This window comes from Microcebus murinus, chromosome 16 (assembly GCF_040939455.1).
Source record: "Microcebus murinus isolate Inina chromosome 16, M.murinus_Inina_mat1.0, whole genome shotgun sequence".
Taxonomy (NCBI): domain Eukaryota; kingdom Metazoa; phylum Chordata; class Mammalia; order Primates; family Cheirogaleidae; genus Microcebus; species Microcebus murinus.
In genome coordinates this window covers 70,539,365-70,552,666 of record NC_134119.1, presented here as the reverse complement: position 1 = coordinate 70,552,666, position 13,302 = coordinate 70,539,365, and positions in this window count along the sequence as shown.

Sequence of the window (13,302 nt, the reverse complement as noted above, 5' to 3'; positions counted from 1 at the left end):
CCAGTTCCTGACTTGGCTGCCTGGGACACAGTAGGATGATCTAGGGGGACCCTGAAGACTGTTTGGGGGCTTGGAGAGTGGCAGGGGGCCCCTCAGGAAGTATTTGGGAGTCAATGGGGGACAAATATGGAGACCTGAAGATGAGAATTGCCAGGGAGTGTGGATATGTTTCTCTACATTTGTGTGTGTGTGGGGGGGTGTAGGGGTGTGTGTATCTCTATGTGGGATTCCATTTTTTCAAGTAGTCCTGCAAGGCTGAGGGTGTGTCTTGGGTTTTTGAAAGTATTCCACTGTGAGTAGGAGTGTGTGTCGGAGTGTTTGTGGGAGGACCGCCCGGTGCCTGGGGACACTGTGTGTCTGCGGGTCCCGCCAGGGCCGGGCCACCGTGCTGCTCAGAGCACGGAGCTCTGCAGCCTACAGATCTTCCCTGTCTGCAGGGTTGGGCTTGGGATGGGAGGGCGCTGGGGGAGAGAGTTCTGCAGGGAGCTGCAGACACACACACACCAAACCCCTAGGTCACCCTCCCCGACATGTAACCCCTGAGTTGACACGCCCAGGGTCCCTCGGTCTCCTGACTCCCAGGCCCTAGAAACAGTAAACCTGTAGCTGCTCTCAGAGCGCCTGTACTCCACCTAAACTCTGCTTTCAACATCAGTCATGCGGCTGTTCAACATTAAACCTTATGTGAAATAATCCACTCGCCTCATTTTTACAGAGGTAAGCTGAGCCTCCGAGAGTTGAGATCATCTGATTGTGGCTTGCCGGACGAAATATGCAGGGCGGGTGATCCACAGGATCCCAAACACTGGGAGGTGTGCGGCTGGGATTGACTCGAGGGTGTGTGTGTGTGTGTACATGTGCCTAAAAAGTCATTGCCAAACTCTAAGTCACCTAGGTTTTCTTGTACATTATCTTCTTGGAGTTTTAGTTTTGCATTTTTTTGTTTTTAGGTCTTTAATCTATTTTGCATTAATTTCTGTGAAGGGTGTAAGGTCTGTGGATTTATTTTTTTTGCACATAGATGTTCAGTTGTCCCAGCACCATGTGTTGAAAAGACTATCTTTGCTCTGTTGTACGCTTTGCTCCTTTGTCAAAGATCCATTGGTTATTTATGTGGTTCTATTTCTGAGTTCTCTGTCCTCTTCCATTGATCTATTTGTCTATAGTTTCATTAATACCACCCTGTCTCAATTACAGTAATTTATACTGTGTTTCCCTGAAAATAAGACAGGGTCTTATATTTATTTTTCCTCAAGAAGACACCTTAGGGCTTATTTTCAGGGGATGTGCTAGTTTTTTTTTTAAGTACGGTACAACAATCTACATTTGTTCAAATAGAGTTAAGTCGTCTTTTTCTGGACCATCATCATCACTCTCCAAACCCCGAATTCCATCCCGAATGTCTTGCAACTGTATTTCCTTTAAAACCATTGGCCCCAATCTCTCATGTGGAGCCACAGAGCTGTCACGGGGCGGATCAGAAGGGCTGCTCGTCTTCTCTCCTGCTCCACAACGACACGCATGGGTTGTGCAGATGCTCTGCGTGGTCACCCCCACTAGGGCTTATTTTTGGGGTGGGGCTTCTATTGCGCAAATGCTTAGCAATGCTGCTAGGGCTTATTTTATGGGCGGGTCTTAATTTTTGGGAAACAGGGTAACATAAAGCGCATCTGGCAAAGGAAATACCAAAAGACCCCTGGGGCCTCTGGTCTGTGACGTGGGAGCGAAGTCTCTGACTTATTTTTTCTTCTGTGTTCCTGAGTGCCCCGTTCTCCTTTTAGGAAGGGACCTCCTAAGTTTGGGGCCACAATTTCTTCCAATCAGGGAAAATATGAGCAGAGGCCCCGAGCCCATGGTGCCACCACGCTGGCTCTGGCTCGGGAGCTCCAGACGCAGGTGGCGCCTTTAGAGATTGAAAGCCAAGCTGACCCTGGGTCTGGGCCCAGGCAGAGGTCGGCAGAGCAAGGCCAGCCAGGCCGGTGTGGGTAAGATCAGAGGAGCCAGGGCCAAGACCCAGGGTTGCTGCCCACCTCTCAAAGAAAGCTTAATCCAAGACCACCACGCATCCTGTGACAGCCCATTTTGACGTCAAATAGCCAGGAACCAAGGAATACTGGTTCCTTCAAGAGTTGCAGGCTGTCTGTCAGTGAGGCCATGCAGGATGTTCACCCAGCCATGCCCAGTCTCTATGCCGTTAAGGTGCCTTCTTCTGTGTCTCCCTGAGCCTAGAGTTCCAGGAGATGTTTGCCTTTGAATGGGAAGACCCCGAGTCCCTCAAAAACAGCACCGTTCCACATCTTTGCAATCGTGAATTGTGCTGCTGCAAACATTCGAGTGCAGACCTTTATTATAGAATGTCTTTTTTCCTTTGGGTAAAGTTTGTACCCCCATAACATTCTGAAAACAAACCAAAACAAACAACAGTATTGCTGGACAACATTGCCACAGGGATTCAAAACCACCTCCAGCATTTTTAATGGAATATTGAGTAAGGACTTGAGGGATTTGCATTCAGGAAAGCGAACTGTGTGGATGGCATCTCAATTGCCAGCCACTCCATGGAGGACTCTAACAAGGACACTGTTACTGCCCTAGGCTTTCTAGCTGCAAGGGGCTATAAAGCCTCCAAGAAGAAAGCCTGGATTTCAAAAGAACAAGTTACCGTGTTTCCCTGAAAATAAAACCTACTCATAAAATAAGCCCTAGCAGAATTTCTAAGCATTTGTGCAATAGAAGCCCCACCCGAAAATGAGCCCTAGTGACGGACGTGGCCACGCAGCGCGTCTGCACAGCCCATGCGTGTCGTTGCGGAGCGGGAAGCACTATGAGTAGCCCTTCTCATCCGCCCCGTGACAGCTCTGTGGCTCCACGGGAGTGATCGGGGCTGATGGTTCTAAAGGAAATAGAGTCGCAAGACATTCAGGATGGAATTTGGGGTTTGGAGAGTGATGACGATGTTCCAGAAGAAGACGACTTAACTATTTGAATAAATGTAGATTGTTGTGCCGTACTTGAAAGAAATAACACATCAGCTGAAAATGAGCCCTAGCGTGTCTCCTTGAGGAAAAATAAATATAAGAGCCCATCTTATGTTTGGGGAAACACGATAACTGCCTGGGCTGTTTTCTCAGGGACACAGGACCTGCCCCAGACAGGATCACGTCTGCCTGCCACACGCCCTCCCCAGGGCCCAGAGCAGGCACGTGGATCTCAGCAATGGCAGGACTCCCCGTTTTGGTCTAGTAGCAAAGCTTGTCTGTGAAAAGCCACAAGGGTCAGAGTCAAAGCCCTGTGAAGGGGATGGTGATGCCATCTGGCCCTCACAAGCCAAGGGAAGCGCTGACGGTGGCTGGTGAACTCTCCCGGGTTCAGCCCTGCCTGGCTGGTTAAACCTTCCGGCTTGTTTGCTCCAGACGGACAGGGAACAGCGCTGCGGGACTTTCGCAGGTGCTGGGACCACACAGAAGGGTAGTCGCTTGTTTCTCGGAATAGCTCGACGCTGTGGCCAGGGGGTGATGGCTGCAACTTACCTGTTGATACCGTGTTTCCCCCCAAATAAGACAGGGTCTTATATTTATTTTTCATCAAGAAGACACCATAGGGCTTATTTTCAGGGGATGTGTCATTTTTTTTAAGTACGGTACAACCATCTACATTTGTTCAAATAGTTAAGTCGCCTTTTTTTGGAACATCATCATCACTCTCCAAACCCCAAATTCCGTCCTGAATTTCTTGCAACTTTATTTCCTTTAGAACCACCGGCCCCGATCTCTCCCATGGAGCCACAGAACTCTCACGGGGCGGATGAGAAGGGCTGCTCGTCGTCTTTCCCGCTCTGCAATGACACGCATGGGCTGTGCAGATGCGCTGCATGGCCACGCCCATCACTAGGGCTTATTTTCGGGGTGGCCTCATATTGCACAAATGCTTAGAAATCCTGTTAGGGCTTAGTTTATGGGCAGGTCTTATTTTCGGGGAAACACGGTAGAGGAGGCTGAGAAACTGAGCCTGGGCCAGACCTGGCCGTCTGCGTCCCCATCAGGTGTCACAGCGAGCTAGAAACAAAGGGGTGCCACTGGCTTACCAACGGGAGGACATCAGAGCATCCGTAGCCCTGGTGTCCATAGGAAGGCGTGGCAGGTCCTTAACCCCACCACTGGTGGGGCCTGGGGTCTCCATGGAAACGCGTAGCGTCAATGTCCCCCCCATGAGGTAAGCGATGGGCCACCCTGCCTTCCTTGGGGGTGCCTGGTGTGCCAGACTCCTCCGGGCTGTCCCGGGCTGCACTGCAGAAGGCGCGGTGTGTTTCCCAGACTGCCACCGCGATATGGCACCCTACGCAATGCACAACTGCCAGGGATGAAGCGGATTCCGGTGGAAAGGGCCTGGAAGGGAAACTCGCCAGAACTCGGACGAGGTCTGGTCTGCAGTGGAGGCAGCTCCATGAGGGAGGCCAGCATGACACAGGCCTGCTGCTGTGTCCTTGCTGGAGACCAGGCAGGCGACAGCCTAACCCCCAGGACACTGGCCCAGCAGGAGTGACAGTGGCACTGACCCCGGCTTCGTCCTTAGGGCGAGTCCAGGCCATACTGCTGACACAGACTCTAGGGCCCACAGGGCAATCTGGAAAGAAAGAGGCCTCCGGACGTAGGCGATAAGGAAATGGAACGTGCAGAAGTGCCACAGCTGTTCCAGGCAGTGTGGGGACCGCCAGGGCAGCTGAGGTCCCCGGCCAGGCTCGCCTCAGGGGAATTCTGAGGTTATAAAAGGAAGTAACCTGGCGGGTGCAGCTAAGAAGGGAGCGCCAACAGGTGAGTTTCACAAATGCCCCTATTCCCTGGTTTGCCATTCCACAAGTATCAACTGCAGTAGTTGCCTCAGGAACTTAACAAAGCAAAAGAGGAAGGTTATTTCCCACGTTTAGACTCAGAGATGGTCTGTTAATGACACAGAAGAATCTGGATTCCTGAAAATCTAGTTTGGTCTGTAACGAAATATGCCCATGAGTTGTCTCGTTATGGCAAAGAAACCTTATACAATTGGTTGACGTGCATAATGAAGGCATCTGACTTATGGGCTAAAACAGACCCCATCTCTATTGGGCACCACAACGTATGCAAAATAATGCTGGGGCCAGGCCCCAGCCCCTGCGAGCAGCTGCTTCCCGGTGCTGGACGGTTTTCCCTGTCAAGAGGACAGGCAAATGGACCTCACAAAGCCGTGCCAGGCACCTGGAGATTCAGGCACCTGCTGGGTGTGTGGCCACTTTTACCAGCTGGATGGAAGCGGTCCCTTCACACACAGAAAAGGCACACGAGCGGGCAGAGGTTTACTCAAAGGCACCAGCTGACGTTCGGCCTGCCCGATCCATCCAGAGTGACAACAGCGGCTTCATCTCCAGGGATACCCAGGGAGCGTCCCCCGCCTTGGGAACCATGGAAACTACGGGCCTGCAGCCCCGGCCGTCAGGAAAGGTCGACCACGAACGGAGAACTACAGACGTCCCTCCCGCCCCCAAACTGTGTCAAAAAACTCATGAAAACTGGGGACAGCTCTCGTTGCAGCACTAGCTCGGGCGGGGCTGCACTGGCCCTTCCTTGCGAACGGCTCTGAGGAGAGCTTCCCTGGCAGCTCAGCCTGGACCTGTCCCGGTGTTGAGGGCGGTGAAGCGCACTACGCGTTTGGCGAAAGTGACACCAGCCTTCAGTCAGCGCATAAACCTCAGGTGAACTTCGCCCAGACCAGCCTGGAGACTGGGTTTATCTTAAGACTCGGAGGTCTGAGCCCCTCAAGACCCACTGAGCCCGGTCTGGACCTGGCCGTCCTTTGTGCTGTTAGCCACTCGGTCTTCTCTTAATTGCGGGAGCTAAGAACCTGGGTCCGTCCTTCCACGAAGTCTGCACAGAGCCCCTGGGCCAGCCTCTCCCAGGCTCAACATACACCTGAGAACCAGTCTCTGACCGCAAGCTCCTCTTCCAAAAGAGCTGCGGAGGAGCCGCCACACCGATGGCTCTTTTCACTCTGTCCGAGTTCCTGACTGGTGGAAAATCTCCGCATGGAAACGGACTCTCTCTCTCTTTACTGCCGCCTGGCGCCTTTTGTCACCGTGGCCAGCAGTCTCGGGAAGACACTGCGCCTTCTCCTGCAGTGCGGCAGAGGGGACGACCCGTCCCCAGGTCGGACATGCCATGCGCACCCCCAAACTACGGCAGCGCGGCCTGTCACTTGCCTCGTAATGGGAGACCTTGACGCCACGAGTTTCCATGGAGACCTGGGTCCTGTCCAAGCTACTGTGGCTCAGCTGGGCCCTTCTTGGTCTATAGAATGTGTCCATCTCACTCCTACAGGAAATGACCCGGGAGGACAGGCTTACCTAACGTGATGGTGGAGAGTGGAGTCTGGTATCCGCCCCGACACCTCTGGCTTCGCATGCGCTCCGAGCGCCGCGCATTAGTGTCTCCTTACAGACCCGCGGGATCCCAATTCCAATCATCACTGTAAATGCGCAGTTTAGAAAGGAATAAGCAACCACCCTCATATTAGAGACGAACATACTCATCCTCCGGAGCTTACAGAAGGGCTCCACCCAGCTGAAAAGGTAATCTGGGCTCTGACTGTTATTCCCCTGGTAGAACGAAGACACACGTCCCTCTTGGAGCCCCCGACTACGCCGCTGGTTAAGAGCCATTGCCTGGCATGGTGGGCACCTGCCAGGGTATGTCTTCACCTGTGCCTCAATCACCGCACACTCCCCAGCTAAACGTCCCCTACAGTTTTGTCCTCCCCGTTCCTCGCAGTGGCTCGCCCACATGTGAACAATGAGCTTTACTCAGGACAACCTACTGCGGGCTTTCTGGGGCCCATCAGAATAACAACCCACGACACAACCAACTGCCATGGCAGGTCCAAAAAGGACTAATTTTGGCAGGTGTGGGACTTGCTGCAGGCTTGACTGCTCCTTGGGGAGGATTCCTTTATCATGAAGTCACCCTAGAAACCTGCCTAGCACACTAGAGTCCTCACATTCCAACACTGGCAAAGACCTCCACAACTCCAGATCTCACCCTCCTTGGCCAATGTATCAATAGTACTGGCTAACTGCAGAGCGTTAAACTACCTCTTAGCGGAGCAGGGAGGAGTATGTGCACTTACTGCTATAACTCCTCTTGCTGTACCTGGGTCAATACCTTGGGGAAAATAGGAGTTAATAGTAAAGAAATCTATGCCCAGGCTTCTTGGTTACACACTTTCAATCAATAGAGCCGTGTCTCTGACTCCATTTGTGAGGCTATCAAATCAGCAATGCCGAGTTTTTCCTGGTTTTTGCCCAAATAGGACCACTAGTTCTATTGCTCTTGTTGCTGTTGTTGGGTACCTGCATCTTGAACCCTCTAGTGAAACTTGTATCTTCTAGATTAAAAACAACTTTGACACAGCTGATTCTACAGCAACAATACCAACATTTACAACCTATCCCAGGATAACCTAAAACTTATTTAGAAATAATACTAGGTATTTTCTCTCCTCTAATATCACTGGACATGGTCCCTGATCAGCATGAAGCGGTTCCAGAAGATGGAGCCTGGACCCTGGACCCTAAGCATGAGGATTGACATATCTCTAGCGGGGATTTTATAAGCAGAAGGGAGGGTCTCCAGGGACTGTGGAGATTCAACCCATTTAAGCAACTGATCTGTTTTAGAGCCTTGATTTTCAGAACCCTGTGTGGACTTTAGCCACCCAGCTAGCTAAAACTAGCCCCTGACAGACCCTGGCAGCCTACAGATGAATTTGAGTGAACTTTCCTCATCACCATGCTAACAAGATGCCATCTGCAACGTGCGTGCTAGCGTGCCAACCAAACACAGGCCACTTTCCCCGGGACACGGCTTTGGAGAATACTCCTGGTTCTCTCCTTGTTGCAAGCAGTAAAACTCCTACTGATCAAGGCCTGAGTTCTCAGGGAGAGTCATTTGTTACTTCCGAGGTGAATGCACACTGACTTTTTTGGTAACACTTCCTTATCTGTTTAATGCAGCCTGGCCAGGACTCATTCTGGGCCTTCCTTGGGAAGGCTGCGCTCTGTCTCAGCCCTGTTTCATCCAGGGCTTCCCTCTCCACCTCGAATGAGTCCAGGGATGGTCAGGTCAGACCACTGGTTATCAATTGACCTAAGTTTGAGTCTTCTCCCAACCATGTCAGCCTGTTTGTTTTGAGCCATTTCTGTGAGCCTGAGTTTCCTCATTCAGGAAATGGGTTTATCATGAGGAAAGAATCCATCAAACAAGCTTGAGTTGGACCAGCAACTGGCATATAGCAAGTGTTCAAGACATATTCATCACTACATCATCATTGTCATGGTAAACGTATGCATAGAATATTTACTGCTCATGTTTCAGTATACTTGTCCACATATTTTGAGCCCTGGATAAATGCCCTTTAATTAAATACAAATGGCTCCTAAAAATAGGAAAACATTTTCCACCTTCCTCATGAAAAAATAAATATGTAAACTAGAGTTAGCCTAGGTTTGGTTTCTCAACTCGATTTTTGGAAAAACTGAAATCGTTGTATATACCAGCATGGGTGCTGGCATGCTCAGATGGGCTGGAGGTTGTGAAATATTGCTTATGGAGGATGTTTAGAAACTCTCCATCGAAATGCCATTTGTATGTCTCCTCTGCTTCAGCAATTCTGCATCAGGGGCTTTGTCTTACCAGTGGATTTGCACACAAGCAGGATTGCTGAAGGTCAAAGTTATGTATTCAACACTGGTTGTTGTGGCAAAGGATTGAAAACAACTCCATTGTCCAGCAGTCAGAAACCAATTAAATAAATGAGGTCACAACCATACAATAGAATCCAAGCAGCTGTTCAAAAACAGTGAGAAAACTGTCTTTGTACTGATATGAAAAGTTGTTCAAGATGTACTGGTACGTGAAAAGAAAAAGAAAAGGCATAGGACAGTGTTTAAAATGTGCTATCTTTTGTATATAGAAAATGGAGGATATGAGAATATGAGTATTTATGCAAACATTTAAGTATCTGTACTATAGTCATACAAATATATAATTATATAACAGTAAATGTATGTGTTATATAAATATGAAGTATATAAATATATGTATTATATTGTGAAAGTGGAAAACACTCAAAGTGTGTGTTTCCTCTTTTCTTGTTATTGAAACTGCAATGGGGTCTTGGGCTAGGTCCAGTTGCCTGCCATACAAAGATCCAATTACTGAGACAAGGAGGACTACCAGGGAAAAAGGAATTTTTTTAATACGAAAGAAACCTTGTTGGGAGAACTCCAGCTGGAGACAGCATCAGATCCCACAGGGTGAGGGCTCAGTCCCCAAGGCTGCCCCACCTTCAGACACCAGTCGCAAGTCCAGGCCTCTGGATCTTCTCTGGCTTCAAGTTGGAGTTCCCATGACCTCCCCTTTGGGTTTGATTAATTTGCTAAAGTGGGTCATAGAACTCAATGAAAACATTTACTAATTTATTACAAAAGATAATTTAAAAGATACAAATAAATAACCAGATGAAGAGACACATAGGGTGAGGTCTGGAAGGGTCCCAAGTGCAGGAGCCTCTGTCCCCAAGGAGTTGGAGTGTGTCACCTTCCCAGCAGGGATGAGCTCTTGTTCAACTTCCTGTAAGCCTCTGTGTTCAGCTGTCCAGAAGCTCTCAGAACCTTCTTTTGAGTTTTCATGGTGACTTCATTAAGTAGGCATGATTAATTAAACCATTGATCATTGGTAATCAACTTCACTGGGAGGCTGAAGGGGGTGGGCTGGGCTGAAGGTCCCCACCTTTCGATCCTTCCTTGGCCTTTCTGGTGACCAGCCCCATCCTGAAGCTACCTAGGGGCTGCCAGCTACCAGTCAACTCATTAGCATACAGAAAGACATCACTTTAGAGATTCTAAGAATTTTAGGAGTTGTATGCCAGGAAACAGGGTCAAAGACCAAATATTTCACATGTGAAATTAAATACCATGTTTCCCCCAAAATAACAGGGTCTTATATTTATTTTTCCTCAAGAAGACACCCAAGGGCTTATTTTCAGGGGATGTGTTATTTTCCCCTCAAAGCCTCAGCTTGCAGCACACACAGGATGGCCGGGACCTGACAGGGGGAGCCGACCTTGTTGGTGGGGCTGCCCGCACCTTTCTGGTCACCTCTGGACAGTAGCTGTCACGATGGGGCAGATGAGAAGGGCTGCTCATCTTCTTTCCTGCTCCGCGATGACATGCATGGGTTGTGCTGGGATGCGCTGCATGGCCACACCCGTCACTAGGGCTTATTTTCAGGGTGGGGCTTCTACTGCACAAATGCTTAGAAATCCTGCTAGGGCTGATTTTATGGGTAGGTCTTATTTTCAGGGAAACACGGTAATTCAAACTTAAGCTGTTGGAACTTTAAATTATCCTGAGCCCTGAAGGAGTGCAGCTATGCAACCTGAGTCAGGTGTATGCTACTGTAACTCTGACTTTTTTTTCCCTGTAAATAATTAAGACCGAAGGATTTCAGAGAGAAGACCCTCTCAGATCACTACCACTCCTCAGGGAATAATAAGGTACTCTTCTTTGAAATGTAGCAATTTATAACCAACAAAATCGCTGTGGCATATGACATACATACCTGGTCTTGTATAGAAAATGTAATCCTGCTGGAACTTTTTTGTCTCTGCCTATATAAGTGAAATCTTAATTTGTCCACTTTGGAAATGCTGACCTCATTCATGTGGAGTCAGTGTTTCCCAGGTGGCTATCCTCAAGGTTTACACTCAAATTCTATGCTTAATCATATTTTCTAAATCTCATTATTTAAAGCTGACACACAATATCACACATATGTAATTGCATATATTATGTTACATTATATATCATGGTATACTATACACACGTGTCATATTATAAGACTATATTACATTTTAGTATTTACTATTTTAAATATTTTGTTAGATATAAATAAATACATACTAATATACATTATAGATTATATGTATATGATATACATGTATGTCATATATATGTATATCATATATAATGTATAATGTATACATGTATAATAATCACATACATATGCTCATGTTTGTATGTGTGCATGTGCATACACATATGTATACATATAAACACACATATATACACACATATACACATATGTATCCACATATATACATATACTTATGTCTACACAAATGCTATTGGCCCCTATTATCCATGGGTTCAGCATCCATGGATTCAACCAACCTATGATCAAAAATATTAGGAAAATAAATTCCACAAAGTTCCAAAAGGCAACTTGAATTTGCCTCATGTGCTGAGTAATATGTTGAAACCACAAGAATGAAGCGATGTGTGGATCCTGTATTAGGTATTATATGCAACCTAGAAATGACTTAAAGTATACGGGATGATGTGCCTAGGTCATATGCAAATACCACACCGTTTTATATAGGGGATTTGAGCATGCACAGATTTTGGTATCTCTGGGTTCCTGGCACGAATCCCCCATGGATCCTGAAGGGCATGTGTATGCACATATACATCCCTTTCATACGCAAAGAAACTCTGGAAGGACACTTCAAATCAATTACAGCGGTCACCTGTGTTTGTGGGGTAAAAATTGGGTGGATGGGGCAGATGTGGTAGGAGGAAGAGTTTTCACTGTCTACTGCTTATTTTCAAATCTGTGAAAGCATGTACCGTGTTAACGCTCCAAAAACTTAAATAAGGCGTTGCTTTGGAGGAGGAAGACCACAGGAGCGCGCCAACCGACCACCCGGGTCGCGTCCTCGCGCGAGCCCAGCCAGGAGCCGCGGGCCGCCACAGGGCGCACGCGCACGCCCGCCATGGCGCACGCGCACGCCCGCCATGGCGCATGCGCCGAGGATTTGGGCGCCAAGTCCAAACCGGAGCGGTTCAGTCAGAGGAGGGCGTCGCCCGGCGAGGTGAGCGCGCGGGCCGGGGCGGGCGGGGAGAGGCCGGCGCGCGGGCAGCCCTGGAGGGGCCGGGTCGCGCCCGGGGTCGCGGGGGCGGGGGTGAGGGCACGGGGACAAGCGTTTGGGCGCCCGGGGGTGGCAGCGGCCGCGGGCAGCGCGGGGTGGGTCCCGGTCGTGGGGAGTGGCCGCAGGGCGATGGCCGAGCTGGACGGGCCGGAAATCGCTGTCGCGGGGCGAACAGAGGGCCCGGGGACGCCCCCGAGGCCGGAGAGGGGCTGGGAGCGCCCGTGGCTTCCCAGTGCCCCCTCGCAGTCCTCCAGCCTCCTCCTCGCGCCCTGCCCTCCATCCGCTTCGGACCTGCCCCTTCTCTCCGCCTCCTCCTGTGCCTCGTCCCGTCCCTCCTGGAGGCCCTCCCTCACCCCTGCCCTGGCCCTGCTCCTCGTTCCGCAGGACGCCTCCGCCGGCCCGGCCCTCCTCACGCTCCTCGGCCTCCGGGCCACCCCTGCCCCTTGCCGTCGCCGTCCTGCTTTGGACGTGCTCGCCCTCATTCATCCCCGCCCATCCTTTAGGCACCCCCCAGGCCCACGCCCTCCCTCCCATTCCTCTTTTCTTTCTCCTTGTACCCCAGCCCCACTTCTTTCTGCCCTGCCCCTACTCCCTCAGCCGTGCTCCGCCGCCTCCCCACATAGAGTAGGATTGGCTCCACTCCTACTCTATGTCCCCCTTCCCTGCCCCCCCCTTTTAAGATCATTTTTTAATAATCAGGATGAGATGAAGAAAATGAGGGACGTGTCAGGTCCTGAGCTTCCTCTCAGGCTAGAGTGCCTGAAGACTGTATTGCTGTGTCACAAGAGGTACAGTGCAATGCTTTCATCTGACATGCCAATGTGGTAGAAGGCTTTTCCTGGAGGTGGGGATCCCTTTAACAGAAAATCAGGAGCCTCCAGAAGGTTTTTCCTACCACAAATCGGATTTAATGGCTGGAATTAACACCTGCACAAGTAGGTCTCACACCCAGGGCAGGGCAAGTGAGGCTAATGGTGCAAACTGTCCCTCAGTGCCTCCCCTTCATTTGTCTTCTCCCTCTCTCCCTCTATCTCAGGCATCTTTGTGTTCCTTCCTTTTTCCTTGGCCCTGCATCTCCTCCCCAGCCCCGCCGCCCTCTCCCTCTACTTCTGTCCTTACTACCTTCCTTCTGTTCCTCTTCCTCAGTCCCAGGCCTCCTCTCTGTGTTTCTCCCTCTACCCTGAGCTAGTTCCTCCTTTCTAAGCCAGACTTCTCCATCTCCCTCTAGTCCCTCCTTTATGCTGCTGCTGCTTTTCTGCCTCAGTTCTCCCCTCTTCTCTATGTCCC